The 21,930-nt window shown below is 46.3% G+C and overlaps 1 long non-coding RNA gene and 1 other non-coding gene across 2 annotated transcripts in view; one reads left to right on the plus strand and one right to left on the minus strand.

The window, feature by feature from the left end:
- Positions 1-21,930, minus strand: part of LOC125914836 (uncharacterized) — a 240,455-nt gene that overhangs the window by 24,313 nt on the left and 194,212 nt on the right. The window lies entirely within an intron of this gene.
- On the plus strand, positions 17,592-17,676 carry TRNAQ-UUG (transfer RNA glutamine (anticodon UUG)). The gene has a single exon. It is a non-coding gene; the product is annotated as a tRNA-Gln (tRNA).

Here is a 21,930-nt window from a genome sequence, read left to right on the forward strand (position 1 = left end):
TGACTAATTCTTTGCAAGAATTCTAAAGAAGTCTTAGTGAGGAGAACTCTAGCCAGGAGTGAGCTGTTCCAGGCCCTTTAAGCTTGACGAGCCTCCTCACGCACATGTCCACAGAAAGTGAGGCCAACTCTGCCCAAGACTTATCAACCACTAAAGAAGCCTGAAATGATAGGTGGTTTTCAAAATAACTTTCCCTTTATCCGCTGAAGTAGATAGGCCTCTGTCATAAAACCTTTAATTGTTCATCAAATATTTGACTAAAATTGAGTAGTTTTCTTTCAGGGGAAGTTAGCATTCTTAAATCACTAGCAAAGGAGAGGTTTGTAAAATATTTACCAAAGCGCTCTTCGTGTGTATGCATAATGGTTAATGGTCAATAAATAGACACTTTTCTTTATTGCCTAGAGATTCTGTCTAATGTTTAATTTTTAAAAAGTGTACCACTTCCATGAGGCATCTAATGTAATCAAACTCATAGAAATAGAAAGTTACCAGGGGTGTCGAGGGGAGGGAAATGGTAGGTTTTTAAATGGGTACAGGGTTTCAATTTTGCAAGATGGAAAATTTCTGGAGCTCTGTTGTCCAACCATGTGAATATACTTACCACTAGTTTATGTTATGCGTTTTGTGTTTTTTATCATAATCAAAACAACGGTAGAAGCCATCGGTGTAGAGTGAGAACACAGCATTGATTTTATAGTTTTAACTTCCTTGGTTGATTTAAATTCAAGTGTTCATGCTGTGGGAAGAAGCAAAGTTTAGAAAAGGAAAGACTTCTTTTTCACTGCAGTTTAGAGAACTCCTCAGTCTATTGACGAGTAGCGATTCGTTGAATGTCAGCTCAATCTATGGAGGCATATATATATAGCACACGCAAGTACGGAGTTTGAATACACTTCACGTTTCACTAAAAGTCATTGCGTATTTTCTTGTGTGAAAGGAAATCATACCAATGCTTATTCAGTTTTCAGCCATTATAAAAGATCACTAATGAAGGAAAACACTTCTGGATTTACATTCAAAGGAATGAAAGCAGGGTCCTGAAGATATAGTTGTTATTTCCATGTTCATAGCCGCATTGTTCACAACAGCAAAAGGTGTAAGGAACTCAAATGTCCACTGACAGATGGATAGATAAGCAAAATGTGGTCTATACCTCTGTGGACTATTATTCAGCCTTAAAAAGGGAGGAAATTCTGATACATGTTAAAACATAGGTAAGCTTTGAAGACATTATGCTAAGTGAAATAAGCCAGTCACACACAGACAAACACTGCAGGACGCCATGTACATGAGATACCTTTAGTGGTCAAATTCAGAGAGACAGGAGTAGAATGGTGCTTGCCAGGTACTTATGGAGGCAATGAGTGGGGGGAATGGGGAGTCATTGTTTAACGGGCATATAATTTGTTTTGTAAGCTGTAAAGAGTTCTAGAGATGGACGGTGGTGATGGTTACCCAACAATGTGAATGGACTTATTGCCACTGAACTGCACACTCACAAATGGTTAAGTTGTAAATTTTATGTTCTGTGTATTTTACCAGAATTTAAAAAAATAATGATAAATGATGCTAAAAAAAAATCACAGATTAAGGGAGAACTTCATCAACGTTACCATTTATTTCTGGAAGCCACTGGCCCGAGCTCATAGGACGCTCTTCATAGCACTTCACAGGCCAAACCAATAGGGTCTAACATGATCGAAATATGTAAGTCTTTCTGACACCATGGTCTTCTTCTCTGAGGAGCTGGAAGGTGGTTGAGAGAAACAGGACCTGCCTCCTGCCCCATTTGGTATTCTTTCCGCATTCTGGAGGATTCACAGTTTTCCAGTGTGCACATGTGTCAGGAAGATTCTCTATTATCAAAGATACTTTCATCATTAAAGAAAGCCCTTGATTCAGCCATAGATAATCATCTCTGAATGAGATGATTTCTTCAAAGGTTTCATTTGTAAAAATTGGTGTTTCTTAAGTAAGATTATCACCATATTGACCCAAGATGTCCGTTTGGTATTGTCCTTTGAGCCTTGCTAGGGTAAACATACCAACTGGACATTGGCCCACTCCCATCCAAGTGAACGTGATCCCCACCACCAGTCTCTGTTGACAGATGATTGTGTGATGGGTAAGTTGTTCAATGAGAACACTTCCTTTCTCTTGCAACAACAGAATCCTGTGTTGCTTTGTATGCAAAATTCCTGCCCAGAAAAGAGAAGTTTGGGTGGTTAAGTCTACTGGCAAAGCCATGATGATTGGAGACATGATTTAGTCCATATTAAAAACCCAAAACCCTGTGTTTCCCTGACCAACATTTACCCATCAGTATTTAGTTGAGTTAAAGGAAGGAAATGATGAATTGAATCTAAGTATAAAAGAAATGAATATTAATCTAGAGCAGGGGCAGAGCATGGCATCATAGAAACAAGGCACTTTGTCAAGGCACTGCAGCCTCGAGTCCCCTCCTTGGTGTTAATATCTCAACTGATTTGTTAATTCTAAACGAATAGTTAACCTAATGTGGAAAAATCTGTGAATGTTAGGAGCTCTGTCTGTCTCTACATTGAGTTGTTTTGATCCCCTCAATTTTTGGCTTTTATTCTACGGTGATGCCCTACGCCCTATTTACCCTGTGGTGATGCAAGTCTTTCCTTCCTCTTGCTGCAAGGACGCATTAGCACAATCCAAAGAGGAAGGTTCTATAATGATTATCATCATCCCCATCTTACGGCTGAGGAAATAGAAACTTAAAGAAATAACTTGTTTCACGGAGGTAGACCTGGGACTTAGCCCAGGGAAAGAGTTTCAATAGCTTGAAGCCTATCCTGTGTGCTGAGTTACCTTATGTCATTGGAAAGCTGGCTATTTCCTCCAGCCTCACTCAACAAGGGCCATGTGTGGTTGCTTCCCAGAATAGGGAGCCCCTGTACTGCCCTCAGAGACTTGTGGGCACAGTGAGTGGTGTCTCCTGACTGGCTGAGAGAGGAGGAGTGCTGAGAGCCTCGGGGCTCAAGAGAGATGATCTGGATGTAGCTGAAACAAGGTCTCAGTTTGGTATTTTAGTCTCTTCTGCCTGAGGTACTAACAGACTTCTTGCTGGCAACACTCCTCCTCTTGTTGACATACACAGTCTCTTCCCAGGATGCAAGCTGGTTCTGGAACATGGAATCGAGTACCCTTGGGCATGTGTCACAATTAGGATCTAGAACCCCAACTCTGTTCTCCCCACAACCTATGTTTCTTTGTGGGTTAGAAGGGTTTTCTCTTTCAACTCCTAAATGTGAGTGGGTAAGAGAACTGTCTGCCCACCTTAGGAGCAAAGGGAGCTCCTGAGCCCTACCAGAAGAGTAGTGTTCTGGCCCCTCCCTACTAGAGCAGAACACACCCCCTCGCCCCATCCAGCAATTAGCAGGCACCCCTACACTTATACCGGATGAAAACAGTAATGACAAGATCATGACTTTGGCAACACAACTTGCGTAATGATCGAACCAAATCCTTGCTAAAATGTTTCTGCTTCATTCCAGGCCTCCAGAATTACTCCTTTACACTTTCCCTTTGTCATTCGTGTCTAGTTTTAGGCTCACTAACCACATATTCTTTGGATTACATTCTCTTGACCACTCTCAGAGGGTCCTGACTCGAGTGTCACCAACTGTACAGTTGACTCAGATAGTACCTTACTCACTGGAAGACTTGGACTTGTCTCCATCCACCAGGGCCCTTTTCTTCTCCCAAGACAGTTGTCTTGAGTCTGTTCATTATCAATGCAGACACTTGGCTGAAATTTATCTTAATTTCTTTCCTTCTTTTTTTGAAGTTCTTATCCATTTTCTAATCGCTTTGGGCTTCCAACTACAATTTCCTTTTCATGGGCTTCTTCAAACATAGTTCTCCAAACTTCAAGTGGTTTAGACTGAACTCAGCCAGAATGAGCTGGGACTCTGGAACGTGTGATGTTAGGATACCCAACACTTCCCACTGGCTTACAGTTGACTTGAACATTGAGTCCCGAATCCCCTAGACACACAAGTAGGACACTTCTGCCTCATACCTAGTTGTTTCTCTGACCACTGCCTCCTCCTTCCTGTTTGGTGTGCTTGCCACTGAGTTCTAACTGGGCCTTCGTGACTATGAGCCCGCATCTTCTGTGAGAGGGATGACAGGTGATTTGGGTGAGGGGGAGTGGGAGGAGAATCAGAGAAGGAAAGTGGCTCATTTATGGCCACCGATTTCCTTCACAGATTTATGGCTGGTTCTCTCTCACACAAGGCCACTGCTGGAAAACACTGGAGGGAAGTATATGTGGGTTAGAGCAATGCTAAGGTGTGAACACACCTGTGCAAATTGTATACGGTATGACAGGGAGGGCTGGAAGAGAAGAAGATAGAATCCTAGGGTCGTGTCGTGGACAAGAAAAGAAGATACGAGGCGGGGGGTCCAGGAAATTGCCAATTCTGCACCTGTCTCACAGTTTTGTACAACTAGAGACATCAGCCATACCGTGAAATTTGGGGCAGTTTTCTTACATTAGGAAGGAGGTAAGGTCATGACAATTCCTAGCATAGGCGTTACAATGATCTGAATGTGTGTGTGCTCATAAAATTCACATGTTGAAATTCACCAACGTGACGGTGTGGGGAGCTGGGGCCTTTGGGACGTGATTGGTCCGTGAGGGGGGAGGCTTCATGAATGGGATTAGTGCCTTTATAAAGAGACCCCAGAGAGCTCTCATGCCTTCTTTCTTGCCAAGAAGTAGGCGACCTGGAAGAGGCCCCTCACAAGAACTGGACCACACTGGCACCTTGCTTTTGGATTTCCAGCCTAGGAACGATGAGAAATAAATTCTGTTGTTTTAAGCCACTTCATTACGGCCGCCCAAGCTGACTGAGACAGGCGCTATGATTTGCCAGGAGTCCTCAAGTTTGGGCAATGTTCTGAGTAGCTTTCCTTGAGTTGAAGGGGGAAGAGAAAAATGACTGAGTTTGGTTTTCTATTTCTGATAAATAGAAATTGAAACAGGTCTGCGTCTTTGGCCCTCTAAAGTTAGCCTTCTAGTTCTGCAAGCAAAGTCATGGATACGAACGGGTCACACTCTTTGCAGTGAGGTGAGGGCTTGCTTTAAGTTCCTCTGCTCTGCCAACGACATGTGAAATTCTTTTTCTGCTCAGTGTTCACATATGTTAAGAAGTGTTCGCTCTTGGAACCAGAGTGTTCTCACCAGGAGCCCGGGGCCTGGAGCCAACGCCCTGGGTTTTAATCCAGGCCCCGCTGCTTCCCAGTTGGGTGGCCTTGTGCAAGTTGCTCAGTATCTCTCCGCCTCAAGCAGGAGCAGCTACACCATGTGCAGGGCCCTGTGCTAAATGAGAACGCGGGGGCTCTTCCCCAAGATTGGTAAGAGAACATTCCATCAAGCATGGGGCTGTGAGACCACACAGGTTGTCCTCCGTGGAGCACGCCCGGGTACTCAGTTCTGCATGTAGCTGAGGACACTGATAACAGCTCCCTCTGAGGTCATTGGGTGAATCCAGTGAGCTGCTACCAACAGAGAATTTAGGGTGGGTGCTTGTGTCGCTCAGGGGTGTGACACGTGGGTTCAGAGAAAGAGCCCTGTTCTAGGGTCAGTCAACCGAGGGCTTAGCCAGGCTGTACCAGGCTTGTGGCGTCTCAGGTAAGTGTCTTCAGGCTTCTCGTGCATCCCCTTGTGAAATGGATGCTCGCCCTGTGCCCCTCACAGAGTTGTTCAAGGGCACTGCCGAGTGACCCAATCATGCACGTGAGCTGGGCTGCCTGGTTTCGGCATCAGTACCCCGAGTCCTAGGAACTCCCTTTATCTGAGAAAACTGGGTGGCTGGTCGCTGCATCTGCTGAGTTTTGTCAGGTTCTTTTTTAAATTTTTTTATTTTTTTCAATTAACGTTTATTTATTTTTGAGACAGAGAGAGACAGAGCATGAACGGGGGAGGGGCAGAGAGAGAGGGAGACACAGAATCGGAAGCAGGCTCCAGGCTCCGAGTCGTCAGCCCAGAGCCCGACGCGGGGCTCGAACTCACGGACCGCGAGGTGGTGACCTGAGCCGGAGTCGACGCTTAACCGACTGAGCCACGCAGGCGCCCCTGTCAGGTTCTTTACTAGGCCACCTACGCACTTTGTTTCATTTAATCTTCCCTGAACGTATGCACCAGGTAGAGAGCATCACCTCCATTTTGCAGATGTGGAAGCTGCGTCCTGAGAGGTCACTGGTGGTGGCTGTGGGGTTACAACTGGGGCCAGATTGTTTTACTTTTGCAAGCCCGTGCTTTCCTCGATGGGTGGTGTGCATCTGAATCACTTCACAGCCCACCCCAGGTGTATTTCTAGAAGAACGTGCATTCAAGAACGTGCATGTCTAACAAGTTCCCGGGGGATGCTCATGAAGCGGGTCGAGGGTTTACTCTGAGAACCGCTGCTCCCGACCAGGGTTCCCAGTCTCGTATGCACACAGGAGTCACCTAGAGACCTTGAGAAACGTTGATGCCAGGGACTGCACCCCCCCAGAGATTCTGATGTTAATTGGTCTGAGGTGTAGTGAGGACATCAGGGTTTTAAAAAACTCCCCAGATGATTCCAGGGTGTGGCCAGTGTGGAGGCTACTGCACTGTATCACATTATCTCCCGATATTTGAAGATAAAATGAGGCAATGGGTGTCAAACGGCTTTGAGAACAAAAGCGGGTGCTATCTCTCCTACCTAGAGAGAAGCACCGACTCCAGAGCTCCATCGGCTTAGAACCCAAACCAGATAGTCAAATGCGTGCTTGCGTCCTTATACAAGATTGAGACAAAATCAAGATCAAAGAAAATGAATAACAGATGTCTGAAACACGTGGGGGCCTTAAAAGTGGTTTTCGTCTCTGACTTTGAGAAAAATGTTAGCTGGGATCGGATAAGAGGCAACTCCCAAGGCCAGCTGGTGCCCTTGTCCTAAGGTGTCCGGCAGAAGCAGAAGGAGGTACCGGGGGGCTTACAGACCTCCCATATGCAGCCTGGAAGCTGTCAGTTCATTCCTATGACTTCCCGTAAGAAAATGCTAGCTAGCTGTGTGCCCATGTGATCGTGTTGCTGGGAAGCAGACTGTGGGGAAGGTGTTTAAGGAGTGTTAGAGGGGATAGAGTTGACAGATTTGGGGAAAAAACAACCCCCCACCCAAACAAAACAAAGAAGAAACAAACAAAACTCCCCCAAACCAAATGCCCATATTTGAATTCCAGATAAATGAGGTAAAGGTGTTCGCTGTCAGTACGTCCCATGAAACATTTGAGATGTACTCATACTAAAATAGTATTTGTTGTTTATCCTAATTCTGATTTCTTTTTTTTTATGTTTATTTATTTTTGAGAGAGAAAAGAGAGGGAGAGAGAGCAGGGGAGGGGCAGAGAGAATCCAAAGCAGGCTCCAGGCTCTGAGATGTCAGCACAGAGCCCGACGCGGGGCTTGAACTCACGAACTGCGAGACTGTGACCTGAGCCGAAGTTGGACGCTTAACTGACTGAGCCACCCGGGTGCCCCATCTGAATTTTGATTTCCGTGGGTATCTTGTGCTTCATCTGGTAGCCCTATTTGGGGAGGGCTTTATTTTATTTTATTTTATTTTATTTTCAATATATGAAGTTTATTGTCAAATTGGTTTCCATACAACACCCAGTGCTCATCCCAAAAGGTGCCCTCCTCAATACCCATCACCCATCATCCCCTCCCTCCCACCCCCCATCAACCCTCAGTTTGTTCTCAGTTTTTAAGAGTCTCTTATGCTTTGGCTCTCTCCCACTCTAACCTCTTTTTTTTTTTTTTCTTTCCCGGGGAGGGCTTTATTTTTGCCAAGCTGTCCCCATACTCCCAGGCACATTTCTTATATCACCCCTCTGACTAGTTAGAAAAGGTATTACGAAGAAACACTCTTGGGAGCCAAGTTATCCATTAGCAAGATGGAGAGACCAGGTTGAGAACGTAGTTTTGTGTTTTCTCCTCTTAATTACACTGAACCTCATAAAGAAAAACAATTCCAGGAGCCAAACTTGGCTGAATGGTGTGGAGTTGTGTGTCTTAGATTTACTTCCATTCGGGGATTAGTGACGTCCTAAAGAGACTGCATACAGTTGGAATCAAATTTACCATGCTTCTGAGGGGACCCGTGTGGGGAGTAGCCAACACCCCCTGTTGGAAACCCTTCTTGTCCCCTCCAGGGATTCTGCTGTCAGCCACTTGGGGGCAGCAAAGGGCAGCAGATGTCCGTGGGGTGGGGGTGGGGGTGTGCGCGGGCAGTGGGGAACCTCTGGGCAGAGGGGAGGTGGGTGCCCTCAGGATCAGAACAGCTCCATGGAGCAGACAGGTCCACATGGTCGGGAGGCCTGGGCCCAATGCTGTGAGGTTCAGCCTCAGAGTGGCCCAGCAAGCCTGAAGTTAGTGAAAAGATGGCCCAGAAAGAGGGAGGGAGGGTCTCTGCTCTGATCAGACAGACCTTGGTGCAAAAGAGCTCCAAGGGGCAGTGCTATCCTGATGGGATGTTGTGGGAACATTGACTGTTCCGTTAATGCTCAGCCCGGGGCGGGTCATGTCTGGTAGGGGTTAGGAAGGCAAAGAGTTATTGTCACAGCTCAACCAGAGGAGAAATAAACTTCGATTTCTTCCTGTTTTAATCGGCTCCCGTTCTATACTTGACTATTCTTTCGTGCCCAGGGTTGCTCAACAGACACCAAGGCCGGGTTTGGTTCTGAGGGCCTGAGACCAAACATTAGTTTAGCCAGGGTGAGAAAGTGCCCTTTGCAGTATTGATTTTCAAGCAGTAAATCTATTTGTGTACACGTGTGGGAAATCAGACCCCCTGGACCCAGCCGCCTGGATGGGCCTTCGGTGTTTGGGCCTGTTTAGGGGCCTGCAGACACATTTAATGCTGGGAAGCCCGGGGAGCCTTGTGACTCACACCGATACCAACTTTCCAACCAGTTACTGAATGAGGAAAAAGGCATGGGTTCCAGGAATGTGTGTGTGTGTGTGTGTGTGAGGGATATACATATGTTTATGGCGTGTGGAGTTTCTTTAAAAACAATTTTTTTTAATGTTTATTTATTTCAGAGAGAGACAGAGCACAGGCAGGGGAGGGGCGTAGAGAGAGGGAGACAGAGAATCCAAAGCAGGCTCCAGGCTCTGAGCTGTCAGCATGGAGCCTGATGCAGGGCTTGAACTCACAGAACACGACATCATGACCTGAGCTGAAGTCAGACCCTCAACTGATGGAGCCACCCAGGCACCCCGCGTGTGTAGTTTCTAAATGGCAAGAAACTCCGGTAGAGTTTTGACTCTCATACCATCCAACAAATATTTTCTTTTTCATCCTGTCCTCTGATCATGAATTCAGTGGGGCAGATACTGGAGAGCCTCATCCGGTCCTTGGCCAGTTTTTGCTCCTCAGTCTTCCATGGGTTTCTTTTTGCCCGAGTCCGTCTATTAGACGGGCTCCTCAGAATATTCTCAGATGCCCTGGGCTCTTCCATGGCCCAACCATCTTCAGTGAGACCTCGGGGAGGAAACACCTTACCCTTCATGTCTTCTACTGCAGGCCTGAGACCCACACCCTCCTCAAACACAAAAGGCTAATGGTAGACAGAGGGTCAGGCTTTGAGGTGGATGTGAGGCCTGCTCCCAGGTGCCATACAGCTGACAAACAGGCCCAAGAACCCACATTTGTATGGTGAGTTATGACTTACAGTTTTCCTCCATTACCTCATTTGATCCCAGAACCAGAACAACAAAGGTACGTGGTCCTAACACATTCCTCCACCAGGAGCCTGATAGAAAATGACTTTGAGGTAGATAGAATAATTTTGGCCATCTCATTTTCACACCTGAACTGAGATTTCTATCCCTGCTGCTGATGCCAAACGGTGGGGGGATCAGCAGGCCTAATGAGCAGGTGTAGAGGAGTTTGGAACGTTCCTGGCTCTTTAGAAAAAAAAAAAAGTAATTAAAAGTTATCCCTTTGGGTATGGCTATGTTCTGTCTACACACATGGACAGTTTCTCTAAAAGGACAGTTTTCCTTTCCCCACTCCATCGGCCAGTTGAATCCTAAATTGTCGTATCGTAAGAAATAATGCACTTTGTGGCCAAACTAGGAGATCCATACAAACAAAGAAAAAATAAAAGGAAAGCTACGCACGGTTCCATTGTTCTGTCACAACCCCCGTGGCCGGTTTGGTAGAATTCCTCTTAGACTTTTCTCTGGGCACACACAAACACACCCTCCGGTCTGCACATGCTGTTTTGTATTCCATTTTCCCCTTTAGTGATGAACGATGAGCATTTTGGCCTGTCGTGAAATATCCTTCTAAGCATCACTGCAATGATTGCGTACTATTCCCCTGCAGACGCGCAGACTTACTTAACACGCTTGGATGTTTCATATCTTGAATGTCCAGAATGGAAAATAGTCAGCCCCGTCCAGGAAGGGGCCAGATCTTTTATTCTGAGGAAGTGATTGACGCAAATTTCCGTGGGACCGCGCAGTGACACTCTCCATACGAGGGGGCCTGGGGAGAAAGAGCCCTCCATGTGAGTCCTCGGCCAAGTCTGCTCCCTTGGGACCCCAGGGTATCAGCTTTCTCCCATGGTGCTTGGCTCCGTGAAGCGTGTTTGCCTGAGTGTGACCTACAAGCTTAAGGTATTAATTCGTGCCCCCCCGCCCCCGCCCCGAACTCAGATTAATATCTGATGTGAAATTACTAGGGGGAAAAAGATGTGCTACTTACCCACAGAGCCCTGCACTGCAGGAGGATGTAGAAGTCAGAGGAAGAGATAAAGTTACATCCCTCGGGCATTAGCCGCTCGGCGGTTTGGAGCACATGCCTTTGATAATCGGCATTAGTATCTCTTTCATGTCACTGAACACAGAACGAGGCTGCATCAAAGGGGCTGTTTCAGAAGAGAAATTGTTCAACAGGCTTGACTGGGTGGAACAATGCTGGCCGGGGCAGGGGTGGAGGGTGGGTCAGCGCTCGGGGGCAAGCGGGGGAACGTGTTGCCTCGGTGGAGGCATTGGTGGCTGTCCCCAAGCTGCCCCATCCGTGTGCTCGGTGACCATCAGCGTGGCCAGGAGGAAGTGCTCGGTGGCCAGGGGTTTGTTAGGCTGAGCTTAGGAACTGCTGCAGACCTCAGGTACACAGCCTTCCGGATTTTTTTTCCTCTCCCTAATCCTGACTTTTTCTTAATGTTAATCTACTAGTAGATACTCGTCCTTTCACAGACACACTTGAGCGTCCAACAAAAACATGGGAAAGAACAGCTCTTTGTTCGCTTGCCTTCAGGAATCCGGCTCAGTGAGTGCCCCAGAAACCGAAGGGCTTTGGAATGATTCACAGTTTTCTTGGCTGGAGCCTCCCAGGGCCAAGTGACCTGCTGAGGTTCGATTTAGTGCACGTGCGACATGGTTTTACCCTTAGATCATCCAGGCAGACCTTGCCTCTAACCCCCGCCAAGGTCCTCCTGGCCTCTCGGCATTGCTAGCGCTATTTGGTCTTAAATGAGCTTTGCTTTTCTTTCAGTGTTTACATTTTAAACGATGTAAAGTGGAGAAAACGCTACTAAAAATTCCTGTATGAGAATGAGTACACATGTCGTGTTTTAAACTCTTGAGACCCAGAAGGAAGACGCCAGGCAGCACTTTTGATGTGCTGGGGACGCCAGGGGAAACTTTTGATTGTTTCCACCGAACGGGGTTAAACAGGATAGGTGGTCCCACTGAAAACCTCCTGACTGTTGTTTAGAAAGGAGCAAAAGCTTGGTACGAAGCATCTGCGGTCGCTAATGAAAGGTTCAAAGCCATCTGGTGAAGTTTTATGAAGGCTGCATGTTCTCCCTTCTGTCCCTCAAAGCTTTTCTTGTCCTTGTTTCTCTTCTGTCACAGTTCATTGGTCTCGTTCATTCTTTCACTACCTACTGCCCCCCCCCCCCCGATTTTATTTTATATTGAATATGTTCCTTTTTTTTTTTTTATTGTATGGCTGACACATAATGTTACATTCGTTTTGAGGGTACAGCACAGTGACTGAACATCTCTGTATGTTATGCTGTGCTCACAAGTGTGGCTCCCATCTGTCACCACACAACGCTATGACGATACCACTGACTATATGCCCCACGCTGTGACTTTTATTCCCATGACTTATTCGCTCCATGACTGGAAGCCTGTATCTCCCACTCCCCTTCACCCATTTTGCCCATCCCCCCGCCCCCCCCCCCCCCCCCCCGGCCCCATCTTCTGATAATCACCAGTTTGTTTTTTGTAGTTACGGGTCTATTTCTGCTTTTGTTTATTTGTTCTGTTTTCTGGATTCCACATATAAGTGAAATCACGTGGTATGTGTCTTTCTGCGTCTGACTTATTTCGCTTAACATAATGCTCTCTAGGTCCCACCACGTTGTCACAAATGGCAAGATCTCATTCTTTTTTATGGCAGAGTAGTGTTCTATTATTCCCTATATATGGAATATGGGGGTTAGAGGCAAGGTCTGCCTGGTTGATCTATCTTATGTATTTCGCATCTTCTTGATCCATTAATCTATCGTCGGACACTTGGGCTCCTTCCGTACCTTGCCTATTGTAAATAATTGGATTACAACACCTAGGCAGAAAGCTCAGTTGTAGAAAGGATCAGAGCTGCATTTCAGGTGTGGGGTGTGAGTAGCTACCAGGGGCAGGACAGCATATTGCAAGCTCTTTAGGACATGGACCGGCCTTAATAAGCAGCGTGGCCTGCCGTGGTCTCGGTAGTGAGACAAGTCACCCCGGGGGAGGAAGGTGGGCTGGCCAATTTAGACATAACCAGATGGAATGGATGGGCACAGAGGGACAGTGTGGGATGTACATCTGAGGGGTGCAGAGAATTTTGTCTGTTTGGATTCATCCTTTAGAATCATGGGTGACAAACATCTCAATGGGACACTTGACAAGTATAACCTGGGCCTCAGCCACCGTAGGGTGAACTATTTCACTGAGTAACTAATCTAGTCATAATTGTGGTGAACAATCTCAGAGTAAGCACCCGAAGCTGGGGTGGTTTTGTCGTCCTCTGTAAGACGTCAGCCCTCGGTGAGTCCACATCCAGAGCTGGTCCTGGCACTTGTTTCCAGACTGGCCTGTCGCTCTTTCTCACACAGACTGGCAGTCTCCTTGACGGGCACTGGTTCATCTCCCTTGTGTTCTTGAGCCTTGTACGAAGCCTGTTGTATCATGAGTGAAGCCAGACCCTAGGCTTCTCTTCCTCCCGTCTCTCTCTCCCTTTTTTAAAATTTAATGTTTATTTTATTTTTGAGAGAGAGAGAGAGAGAGAGAGAACACAAGAGGAGGAGGGGCAGAGAGAGAGAGGGAGAGGATCCGAAGCAAGCTCCGTGCCGACAGCAGTGAGCCTGACGTGGGTCTCGAACTCACAAAGCATGAGATCATGACCTGAGCTGAAGTCGGAGACTCAACCGACGGAGCCACCCAGACGCCCCTCTCCCATCTTTCTTGTTGTTCCTTCTCAGATGTTTCTTCCTCCTTCTCCCCTTTGTGCACATGTCTTTCTCCAGTACTTGTCCTTGTCTGCCTTTTTGTCTCCTTTTTTAATTTTTAATTTTTAAATTTTTAATTAAAAAAATTTTTTTTTAATTTTAGAGAAGGGGGTATTTGGAAACAGACACGCACAGGGAAAACACCATGTGAGGGTGTAGGCAGAGACGGCGTGATGCATCTACGGGCCAAGGAAGGCCAAGATGGCCAGGAACCATGGGAAGCCAGGAGAAGGGCCCGGAGGAGAGTCCCCCTCACAGCCCCCTGAAGGAACGATCCCCTGCCCACACCTTCGTCTCAGACTTCCAGCCTCCAGAGCTGTGAGACAACACCTTTCCGTTGTTTTCAGCCACCCGCCTGGGGTCCATAGTTACAGCAGCCGCAGGAAGCTAATATGGGGCCCATGTTCATAACGGAAGAAAGTGCGAAATCACAGTTAGAGGCTCGTGAAAATAAGAAAGTAGGGTTTTTTCCCACAGTAGGTGTCGGACCCCAGGTCTGGTGCACAGGGTCCCACACAGCCCGTGGTGGACAGGCTCCCACACCTGAGCCAAGGACGGTCACGCCTCGGAACTACCCCGGTGGCACCTGGAGGGGCGGATGGCACCGTGGAGCTGGAGGCACTGGGGGGACAGCCCCCACCCTGCCAGTCACTCTTGAGAAGGTGTGCATGTGTGTGCCTCCCTGCTTCTCTCCGCTCCGGCTGGCTGGCCGGCTCACAGACGAGCGGGGCTGGGGTCGAGCAGAGGGGGCGTCTGTGAGCTGCACCCGTTTACCACTTTGGGGGATAAAATGTGCTTGTTTTGTTTTTGTTTTAAGAGAGAGAGAAAGAGCTCAAGCAGGAAAGGGTCAGAGGGAGAGACAGAGAGAGAATCCCAAGCAGGCGTCATGCTCAGTAGAGTCCAACATAGGGCTGGACTCCACAACCCTGGGATCATGACCTGAGCCGAAATCAAGAGTCGGATGCTCAACCGACCGAGACTCCCAGGTGTCCCTAAAATGTACTTTTTAATTGTATTTTTTTAAATTTTTAAAAAATGTTTATTTTTGAGAGACAGAGAGAGAGCGGGAGTGGGAGAAGGGCAGAGAGAGAGGGAGACACAGAATCTGAAGCAGGCTCAGCAGAAAACATGAATTAGACACTTCTCTAAAGAAGACATCCGGATGGCCAACAGGCACATGAAAAGATGCTCAACGTCGCTCCTCATCAGGGAAATACAAATCAAAACCACCCTCAGATATCACCTCACGCCAGTCAGAGTGGCCAAAATGAACAAATCAGGAGACTAGAGATGCTGGCGAGGATGTGGAGAAACGGGAACCCTCTGGCAATGTTGGTGGGAATGCAAACTGGCGCAGCCATTCTGGCAAACAGTGTGGAGGTTCCTCAAAAAATTAAAAATAGATCTACCCTATGACCCAGCAATAGCACTGCTAGGAATTTACCCAAGGGATACAGGAGTGCTGATGCATAGGGGCACTTGTACCCCAATGTTTCAACAGCACTTTCAACAATAGCTAAATTATGGAAAGAGCCTAAGTGTCCATCAACTGACGAATGGATACAGAAATTGTGGTTTATATACACAATGGAATACTACGTGGCAATGAGAAAGAATGAAATCTGGCCTTTTGTAGCAACGTGGATGGAACTGGAGAGTGTTATGCTAAGTGAAATAAGTCAGACAGAGAAAGACAGATACCATGTGGTTTCACTCTTATGTGGATCCTGAGAAACTTAACAGAAAACCATGGGGGAGGGGAAGGAAAAAAAAAAAGAGGTTAGAGAGGGAGGGAGCCAAAACATAAGAGACTCTTAAAAACTGAGAACAAACTGAGGGTTGATGGGGGGGTGGGAGGCAGGGGATGGTGGGTGATGGGCATTGAGGAGGGCACCTGTTGGGATGAGCACTGGGTGTTGTATGGAAACCAATGTGACAATAAATTTCATATTGAAAAAAAATTTAAAAATACAATTAAAAAGAGGCGGCTGGGTGGCTAGTCAGTTAAACATCTGACTTCGGTTCAGATTATGATCTCACGGTTTGTGAGTTCGAGCTCCGCTTCAGGCTCTGTGCTGACAGCTCGGAGCCTGAGCCTGCTTCAGATTCTGTCTCTTTTTTTGTAACATTTTAAAAAATGTTTATTTATTTTTGAGAGAGAAAGAGACAGAGTGTGACTAGAGGAGGGTCAGCGAGAGAGGGAGACACAGAATCCGAAGCAGGCGCCAGGCTCTGAGCTGACAAAACAGAAACTGACACGGGGCTTGAACTCACAAAACGTGAGACCGTGACCTGAGCCGAGGTCAGACATTTAACCGACTGAGCCACCCAGGCGCCCCTCTCTCTCTCTCTTTTAAAAAAAATGTATCCTCCTGTCATTCCGGTGATTTCAACAATTTCCTTTATGCAAGCTTGCCCTGGAGGCACGTAGGGGAGGATCCACATTATTTCACGTTTGTAGCTCTATGGCCCTGGGTACAGTGCCTGGTATATACCTGGGTAATGGTGGCATAAGAATGAAGCTGACCAATATTGGAGCTCTATCTTGGCTAGTGGTTTTACCTAGAAGTGCTGTGAGCAGGGAAAACTATGTCCAGGTAGAGGACGGCACACAGCTCCCCACGTCCCCCGCGTCCAGCTGATGCTCCCTGGGACAACCGTACGCAGGTCTGAATAAGTATGCATGGCAGTGGCCTTTTGAATTCATGCACTTCCATTACAGCTGGAACTCTTTCCTTGGGAGGTGGAAATAAAATAGGGAGGTCCCACGTAAGCCACGGGTATTCGAGGCCCTGTCATTTGGCTTCTCTGTACCAGTGACGTCAGATGGGGTACGTCAATTCCGAATGTAGCTGTATTAATCAACATGTGTCCATCAAACGCACATCATACAATGCCTGACCCCTGGATGCAGGGCAATGACATGATTAGTACTAAGAACACCAAACCAAAACAAAACAAAAAACAAACAACAACAAAAAAAGGAAGAACGACTTAAAAAAACCCAAAGAAGTATAAAGACAGACTCCCCGATTAAGTGATGGGGGGAAGATTCGATTTTAAATCGTTTGACTGTTAGGTCCCTAAAAACACCACATCCTCTGTCCTGGAAATAGCCATCTTGGGTTGAGTTCAATAAATGTTTATCGAGAGCAGCACACGTATATGTAGGAAGTATGTAAACACAGGTCACTGAATGCAGGGTATGCATAAGGTTCTGTGCTAGGAGCTGCTTGGATAGAAAGGTAACCAAGGCGAATCTGTTTCTCCCGAGATGCTCAGTCTGGTTGGGGAGGCCAATATGGCAACGTGCAATTTACAGAATCGAGAGCAAAGTGCCTGCTCTTTGTGCTCAGGGGCATGGAATCATGGAGAAAGGACCCTGAGCTTCACCTTCGTGGCAGGGAAGGCTCCCTGGGGAAGAAGGGAGGGTTTTACAAAACCCTAGGGTTTTACAAAAATGGTGTTTCTCTATGTCAGCATATCATTACTAATGTCCTTGTCGGGCCTCTTAAAAGATGATGGAAAGGGAGCTCTGGTGGTCTTGTGCCAGAGCTGGTTTGGCAGGTTGAAATCTGGAATAGTAAGCCAACTTTTTCCTGGATTGTCTAACATACTGGATACCTTAGGACAAGCTTCTGACTCCTACTCACCCAGCTTTAGTTTACCTTTCTGGAAGTGCTGCTTGGCACGATGTGCCACCAGCTGGCATCGGGGAAGTCTGGGAGCCTGTGGCAGCCTCCGCTGGGTTTACGCAAAGATCTCTGTGTTGCCCGCTGGCCAGAAGGGTGTATGTGCGTGCTGACACTCTGGGGTGCTCCAGCCTGTGTGGCGTGGCGTGGCAAGCTGGGCAGGGAAATGCCGCGTCTCTCCGGGGCTAGAAATGGAGAGAGTTGTGAACTGATATCCGGAGTGAGCTGCGCTAATTAACTGAACACTTCGCTGAAATCCAATATTCATCATTTACTCAACCAGGAGTGGAACCAATGTTATTCAAAAGAACCCGGGGCGCCTGGGTGGCTCAGTTGGTTGAGCGTCTGACTTTGGCTCAGGTCATGATCTCATGGTTCATGGGTTCGAGCCCCACGTTGGGCTTTGTGCTGACAACTCGGAGCCTGCTTGAGATTATCTCTCTCTCTGCCCCTCTCCCATACACACTTGTGCCCTCTCTCTCTCAAAAATAAATATTAAAAAAATCCAACCAATTAGGAGAACAAAAATCTCTAACCGTAAGCCCCAATGTATTAGTTTGAAACCAAAACTCTCTATTTTCAATTTATTGAACTAGAAAAAAACGAGGCACCAGCATCCATTTAATTCAGCTGCTCTCCATTTTGCTTGGCTTCCTGACACCCGACTCCTGAAGGCAGGTGGAAGCGGTCCTTGCCTCCACTTTCTTCCCATTTTGGTGCTCAATTCTTTCATCTATAAAACGGAGATGATAATATGTGGCCTGCCTACTTAACAGTGTTCTTGTGACAGTCAACTTGGATCATGCTAATTATTTACTTTCCCATTTCTTCCCCCAGAAGCACAGAGACCAATATCCCAGTAAGACTAAAGATGATATTTGGTTTCTTGAAAAGCTTAACACAACGGGTACTTGTAGGTTTCAGGTCAAGGGCACCCACCATTCATTCCAGAGCTATTTTATGTGCATTCGTGATGTGCCAGGACTGTGCCGAATGCTGGGCAGACCTATGAACAGGGCAGACATGGCCTTGTCCCCCACAAACTTAGTAATTGCGACGTGATGTGAAAATGCTGTAAAAGGGGAGGGCCTGTTGCCATGTGAGTGTGTGGGGTGAGTGATGGCAGGCCCAGGAAATCTTCTCAGAAGCAAAGCTTCAGCCAGAATCTAAAGGAGACATGAATTAATTAACCAGATAAAGGAAGAGGGAGAGAATGGCATTGGGGGTCTCAGTGAAAACATCTACAGATTTTGTCAGCACAGTGCCAAACATTTAGATGGCTGGTGGCTCTGACACTTTAATCTGTTTTTTTTTTTTTTTTTAAAGTGCTGACACTTAGCTTTCCGTACACAAAATCGAGGAAGCCTCCCCGACGATCAACCATATAGACATCCAAGCGCAAGGCAGCGTTTAGCTGGTCAATTACCACACTAAGTGGTGACACTCCCAGTGTGAAACAGATGTCTGTCTACACCTGGGGTGGGATCCCAAGTCACGCAGAAGGAATGCCCATGCTGTCCGCACTGAGGGCTTCATGCACGTGTTGTTCGCTTGTGGAGAAATGGAAGAGCTCTCCTTTCCAGGGGCTGGTCGTGGCTATCGTTCCAGCTCCTGAGACAAGACCCTGAAGTTCTTGCCCCAAGCCCTGTCAGATAAAAGAGGGTTAGCAAAAGAGGATTTTTCTTCAGCAAAACGGGAGGTCAAAGTGTGACAGTCTGTAACTGAAAGCCTAGTGAAGACTGATACTTCTTTATTCCCAGCTGAATTCAGGGTGTTTTCTGCTATTTCCTCACGTTACCTGCAGATAGGGCGACCAACTGTCATGTCAGCCTGGGAACAAGGCTTCATGGGACATGGGGCTTTTGGTGCCCAAACTGCAGCGTTCCCACCTAACCTACTTATAGAGTTATCAGAGCAGGGGAATCGTGTTTTCCAGGCGAGGAAAATACAAGATGTGTAAATAGTTCTGCTATGTTCCATTCTGCCAATGTTTTCATGAAACAAAGGTCCATGTGTTTGGAGAGACACATTTGCTGCTCTCTGGCCGACAGGCTCCGTGCCCTTTGGGTATGGTCTCAGAGGGCAAGGCAGAGATACGCTCAAAGTAAGCAAAGTGGCTTTAAAATGAAACACGCCGGGAGAAGCAGAAATGATTCAAAATATGGGCATATCTCTTTCTAAGTTAAGAGGATGGGCCTAGGCATGCCTTGGATGTTGGCCCGACTCTATACACTGTCATGTGGTCTTATGCCAGCTGCTGCACTCCTTTAAGTCTTCTCTGGGCAAAGTGGAGATATGACCGTTGACCTCATTGGGACCTTGGGAAGATCAAAGAACAGAGCTTGAAAAACACAAAGTAGGGGCATGTGGGTGGCTCAGTCAGTTGAGCATCAGACTCTTGATTTTGGCTCAGGTCATGATCCTGGCATCATGGGATTAAGCCCTACATTGGGCTCTGCCCTGAGTGTGGAGCCTGCTTAAGATTCTCTCTCTCTCTCTCTCTGTCTCTCTCTTTCTCCCTCTTCCCTTCTCCTCTGCTCACTCTCTCTCTCTAAAATAAAAACTAAAAAAAAAAAAAAAAAAAAACAAACAAAACCACAACGTAGTTCCTCAATAACTGCAATTATTGATATTGTTGTTGTATTTATACTACATTTAGCTTAGAAAGCTGCATGTTGGCTAAATAATTAAATATGGAAAATAGTCTAGTGTCTATTTAAAAAATAATATCTATAGATCAATTGACACCAGTGCTATTGATGAGGACATGGGAGCCCTTAGGACTGGCTTCTTTTGCAACATTTATTTATTTTTGGGACAGAGAGAGACAGAGCATGAATGGGGGAGGGGCAGAGAGAGAGGGAGACAGAATCGGAAACAGGCTCCAGGCTCTGAGCCATCAGCCCAGAGCCTGACGCGGGGCTCGAACTCACGGAGTGCGAGATCGTGACCTGGCTGAAGTCGGACGCCCAACCGACTGCGCCACCCAGGCGCCCCTAGGACTGGCTTCTTTTGGTGGTCCCATTTGACATCATAAATATATATGGAAAGATATCTGTATTTCTTATTATATTTCTGAAAAGTTTTAAAAGGTTTCCTATACGTTATAAATTTTTTTCATTTAAAGCAAGTTATTCATTTTGTTTTTCTGACTTTAAGTTTATTGTATTTGTATATACCGATATAAGAGTTGAGCTGACTTCCAATTGACTGATTTCGCATTGTATTTTATAGACTTGTGCCATCCAATACAGTAGCCACTAATCCTGTGTGGCTATTTAAACCTAAATTAATTACAATTAAATAAAATAGGGAGACATCAGTGAAAATGGTGCAGTAAGGACCTCTGAAAATTCTTTCTGCCATAAAAGCAATGGAAACATTGGCAAAAATAGTAAGAATCAACTTTTTCAGAACTCTGGAAATGAACCAAAGGTTTGCGGCAACCCAAAGAGTGTTCAAGAAAAATAGCTGAATCTCCGTAAGAACAGTGAGTTTTATGATGTTTTGACTTACACTATTCCTACCACCTTTCCCCGGGTACCCTGCCCTGGCTCCATAGTTGTCTTGAAAACAGATAGCCTGTGATTATGGTAAAAACCAGCAGCCTGGCAGCCACTAAAGGGGGCAGAATGGGGTTGGAGCTCCTTCAAAGTCCTGTTTCCAGAGTACTGTCATTATTTGACCCATCTGCTTGTTCCCTGGAAGATGCCATTCTCAAGGCTGTCTTTATTTGACCTGCCAAGGAGCTTTCCAAGTGTGAACAGCCTTCTCCCCAGGGGTGTTTGTCAAAAACAATGAGAGGCAATTGTTGAACATCTCAGCTACCTGAGGCACTGGAAAACAGTTGGGACTAATAAAAGGTTAACCAAAGAGCTTAAAAGGTAAATCTAAAGAGTGGAATGTCCATATGGAAATTTGAAAAGCTCCAGGGTATTCCTGGGACTACAAAAGGCCACATGCAGGCGAAAGGTTGTAGGACTGCCCAGAGACCTGCACATTCCCAGGAAAGACTTGATAGGACCATAAAGTCTCATCTTTGACTGACTTTGTGGCTCTGTGCAAGTGGGAAGTGAAGGATAAGGCAAAGGTGTAAACTGTCTGACTGAGGCACACAGAGCTCCTGGCAAAGAACTGGAAGACTTGTGGGTGCTAGGCACTTAAAGAAATCTCTTTCTAATCATTAGCTGACTACAGAGCTAACTAGCAAGGACATGAGAGGCCACACACAACAAAAACTATAGAATTAGTTCGGGAAAGTCACTAAAAAACAACAATAGCAATGAACAGCAACAATGAAAATTCTGGGAATGGGGGAGAAATTGATGTTCTGAGCATTATATTTAAATATAATACAAGCATTATATTACATATAATTTCAACCCAAAACTGTAAGACAAGTAAAAAAATGAAATATGGCCTATAGAAAGGAAAAAAAGCAATCGATAGAAACTATCGCCAAGGAAGCCCATACATTGGACTTATTAGACAAACACTTTAGGTCAACTCTTTTAAATAGACACAAAGAGCTAAAGGAAACTGTGAGAATAATGTCTCACCAAATAGACATTATTAACAAAGAGATAGAAATGATAAGAAAGAACCAAATAAAAACTCTGGAATTGAAAAGTACAATTGCTAAAATAAAATACTCACT

The sequence above is a fragment of the Panthera uncia genome (genome assembly GCF_023721935.1).
Source record: "Panthera uncia isolate 11264 chromosome D3 unlocalized genomic scaffold, Puncia_PCG_1.0 HiC_scaffold_8, whole genome shotgun sequence".
Classification (NCBI taxonomy): domain Eukaryota; kingdom Metazoa; phylum Chordata; class Mammalia; order Carnivora; family Felidae; genus Panthera; species Panthera uncia.